The sequence below is a fragment of the Vombatus ursinus genome, unplaced genomic scaffold, assembly GCF_900497805.2.
Source record: "Vombatus ursinus unplaced genomic scaffold, bare-nosed wombat genome assembly UNPS02014802.1, whole genome shotgun sequence".
NCBI lineage: Eukaryota > Metazoa > Chordata > Mammalia > Diprotodontia > Vombatidae > Vombatus > Vombatus ursinus.
This window is the reverse complement of record NW_020954580.1, coordinates 33,187,419-33,192,034: the sequence shown is the minus strand read 5'-3', so window position 1 is coordinate 33,192,034 and position 4,616 is coordinate 33,187,419. Positions and strand designations below refer to the sequence as shown.

Genomic DNA, 4,616 nt, shown 5'->3' with positions numbered 1-4,616 from the left:
CCAATACAAGCTAGGAAGTCTCTACTACTGGTCAGGCTCAAATAGTCCATATGAAAATTTGGAGTAGAGATATCTCAAAATTTGTGCATCACACATTTCTTTTAAATTACTACAGTCCTGCTTTGCAGGAAGCACAGCACCTTTGTTTAATGAGGGCATGCCATGCTGGGCTGTCCTATGCCCCAGTACTTCTCATGTCTCACAATCAATTCCAAAATTCTTTAGAGAGGCCTTGAGAGTGTCCTTGTATTGCTTCTTCTCATCTCTGGGTGAGTGCTTGCCCTGTGTGAGTTTTCTGTGAAATAGTCTTTTAGACAAATGTACATTTGGCATTTGAATAACATGACCAGCCCATTGAAGTTACACACTCTGCAATAGAGTTTGAATGCTTGGCAGTTTAGCTCAAGAAAGGACCTCAGTTACTCAGCTCAGCAGCAGCCCTTCATCCTCCACAGCAGTCATCTACAAACCCTAAATCCCCAGCAATCATGTCGAAGAGACCCACATTTGGCATTGATCTTGGCACCACTTACTCCTGTGTGGGAGTCTTCCAACATGGGAAAGTGGAGATCATTGCTGATGACCATGGAAACAGTACCACCCCAATCTATGTCACCTTCATAGACATAGAACATTTAATCAGTGATGCTACAAAGGATGAACTTACAATGAACCCCACCAACACAGTTTGTGATGCCAAACATCTGATTGGTTGCAGATTTGATGATGCAGTTGTACAGTCAGATGTGAAGCATTGGCCTTTCATGGTGGTGAATGACACAGATAGGCCTAAGGTCCAAGAGGAATACAAAGGGGAGACAAAAAGTTTCTATCCAAAAGAAGTATCTTCTATGGTCTTGATGAAGATGAAAGAAATTACTGAAGCTTACCTTGGGAAGACCGTGGTCACAGAACCAGCCTATTTCAATGATTCCCAACATCAGGCCACCAAAAATGCTGGAACCATTGCTGGTCTCAATGTGCTCTGAATCACCAATGAGCCAACTGGTGCTGCTATTGCTTATGGCTTGGACAAAAATGTTGGTCCTGAGAGAAATGTGTTTATCTTTGACCTTGGAAGTGGTACTTTTGATGTCTCCATTCTTGCCATTGAAGATGGCATCTTTGAGGTCAAGTCCACAGCTGGGGAAACCAACTTGGGTGGGGGAGTACTATGACAACTGAATGGTCAACCATTTCATTGCAGAGTTCAAATGAAAGCACAAGAAGGACATTGATGAGAACAAGAGGGCTGTTTGCCACCTGCTTGTGAATGTGTAAAGCATATCATCTTTTCTAGTACCCAGGCCAGTATTGAGATTGACTCCCTCTATGAAGGTATGGACTTTTATACATCAATCACCCAAACCCATTTTGAAGAGCTGAATGCTGATCTCTTCTGTGGCAAAGGCCTTAAGAGATGCCAAGTTAGACAAACACAGATTCATGACATTGCCCTGGTGGATGGTTCCACTCCAACCCCAAAATCCAGAAGCTTCTGCAAGACTTCTTCAATGGCAAGGAGCTCAACAAGAGTATTAATCCTGATGAAATCGTTGCTTATGGTGCACCTGTCCAGGCTGCTATTTTGTCTGGAGATAAATCTGAGAATGTACAGGACTTACTGCTGTTGGATGTCACTCCTCTTTCCCTTGGAATTGAAACTGCTGGTGGAGTTATGGCTACCCTTATCAAATGTAATATCACTATCCCCACCTGGTATACACAGACCTTTACCACATATGTAGACAACCAGCCTGGTGTGTGTATTCAGATTTATGAAGGTGAGAGAGCAGTGACAAAGGATAACAACCTGCTTGACAAGTTTGAGCTCATAGGAATCCCCCCAGCACCCAGGGATGTTCCTCATATTGAAGCAACATTGGACATGGATGCAAATGGCATCCTCAATGTTTCTGCTGTAAATAAGAGCACAGGCAAGGAGAACAAGGTCACCATCACCAAAGACAAAGGTCATCGGAGCAAAGAAGATACTGAACATGTGGTCCAGGAGGCTGAGAAATACAAGGCTGAGGATGAGAAGCAGAGAGACAAGGGGTCTTCCAAGAATTCTCTTGAATCTTATGCTTTCAACATGAAGGCTATTGTAGAGGATGACAGACTGTGAGGCAAAATTGGTGATGAAGACAAAGAGAAGATCGTTGACAAATGTAATGAAATAATCAACTGGCTGGATAAGAACCAGACTGCTGAGAAGGAAGAATTTGAGCATCAGCAGAAAGAACTGGAGAAGGTCTGCAACCCCATCATTACTAAGCTGTACAAGAGTGCACGGGGCATGCCAGGAGGCATGGCCGGTGGGTTCCTAAAGGAGTGAGAAGCCCTATCTGGAGGTGCTTCTTCAGGACCCACCATTTAAGAGGTTGACTGAACACATCAAAAGAAAGAGCAGTCTACATAGCTTTCCAAAAATTGAAGGACTCAAATTTATAGCCAAGGAAGTAGTGGTTTAAAAGTTACATTTAAATTACTGTGTAAATCTGGGCATTCTGAATACATGAATTTGTGCAGAGGGAGAGAAGTGAACAATATTGCATTTTATCAATACTGTAAACAAGTGGAAATGCAATTCTTGTCCTGGAAAATAAAATCTATTTAAAATTGGCACCATAAAAAAAAAAGGAAGGACCTCAGTGTCTGGTAACTTATCTTGCCAGGTGACCTTCAGAATCTCCTAAAGGCAATTTAAATGAAGCGATTCAGTTTTCTGGCATGGTGTTGGCATACTGTCCAGGTTTCACAGGCATATAAAAATGAAGTCAGCACAAAGGATCTGTAGACCTTCAGTTTGGTAGGCAGTCTAATACCTTTTCTCTCCTATACTTTCCTTCAGAACTTTCCAAACACTGAGGCTAGCTCTGACAATTTCATCATCTACATGGACTTCCCTGAAAAGTAACCAATGGTTGCAGGTGTGAATGATGCAGTGCTGGCTGGTGGAGAACTTCTGTTTTCTTGGTGTTAATTGTCATGCCAAAATAAACACAAGTGGCAGAGAATAAATCCATACTCAGAAGCTGCGTTGAGTACACAATCATCTACCAAAAAAAAAAAAAGCCACACACCAATTTTCCCTCTACTTTAGTCTTGGCTTGTGGCCTTTTCAAGATAAATAAATTACCTTCAGTTTGGTAGCTGCCATTTTCATCCTCATTGAAGGAAGCCAACAACATCACCAAAAACATCATGCTGAAAAGCATGGCAGCAGCACACAGTCCATTAGTACCTGAGAAAGCACAAGAGGGCCTTCTATTATCCAGAACCCATGAAAGCATGTTGTCATGAAACTGATGTGTAATACTGATTTTGCCATGATTTTCTACAAGCCCTCATGACTGACAGTATCAAAGACCTTGGTCAGATCAACAAACGTTGTATACAGACCTTTGTTCTGCTGCTGGCATTTCTTTTGGAGTTGTCAGGCAGAAACACCACATCAACTATTTCTTAGCCCTTTCTGAAGCCACACTGGCTCTCGGGAAGATGGCCATCTTCTAAGTGAAGAATTGGCTAGCTAAGTATGACTCTGGCAAGAATCTTACCAACAATGACTAAGAATGAGAGAGTCCACTGCAATTGTCATAGGACAACTTATTTCATTTTCCTGTATAATATGGTATATAGGGTAGCATTGCTATTAGGGAGTGAGTGGGATAAGGGAGGGATCTACCAAGGAATAACTTGCATTTCAAATTTGTAGATAATTCACAGCTGGATTCAGCTAGATTAACATATTGAATTCAAGGTCTCAAAACATATTGGAGCTCATCCCATCAAATAAAAACAAATTGCAATACTTCTAATTCATGCACATTTTAATTATAAGTAATATATATATATATATATATGTCCTGTAATATCAATATTTTATTTATATTATAAAATATACAAATTTAAAAGGATAAGTTGAAGTTTATTTTATTCCATAACAGTACAAAATATTTGCCTTCACTAAATATTATTACTTACTAGTTTAATAAGAACAATGTAAATAAAAATGTTTATTTTTTTTCAAAATTGGTTTAAAACTTTGTGATACAATGATCTAAATTTCAGATTTTAAAATATGGTTGTAAATTAAAGTTATATTTATATCTAATTTTAATAGTTATCATAGTCGAAAAAAGATAACAGATTGGTAAAAAAAATAGAAGTGCATTATTTCCTGCATTTATTAAATAACATTTATTTTACAATTGAACTTAGATTTCTAGTCATGCCTCAAATTTCTCACAAAATCTTGTGCAAATCATTGAGCTTCTTTGGACTTTAGATTCTTCCACTATAAAAGTAAATTAAATATACCTATCCTACGTGCATCACAAAGTTTTTGTGAGGGTAAAATAAGTTAATATATATGATAATCTTCTATAAATACTATCAAATATAAGACATGATCATTATTTTGGGGGGGAACATTTATGACTTCATGATCTCAGTGTTTTATATATATATACACATATATGTGTGTATGTGTGTGTATGTATGTATGTATATATATAGAATATGTAAAATATGTGTGTATGTATATATAATATATGTGTGTATATAAACACACACACATACATATATATATATATATATATATATATATA

At 38.3% G+C, this 4,616-nt stretch overlaps 1 pseudogene; it reads left to right on the top strand.

Annotated features, from left to right (window-relative positions):
- The first annotated feature begins 488 nt into the window (after positions 1–488).
- On the top strand, positions 489–2,392 carry LOC114051427 (annotated as a pseudogene).
- The last annotated feature ends 2,224 nt before the right edge of the window (positions 2,393–4,616 follow it).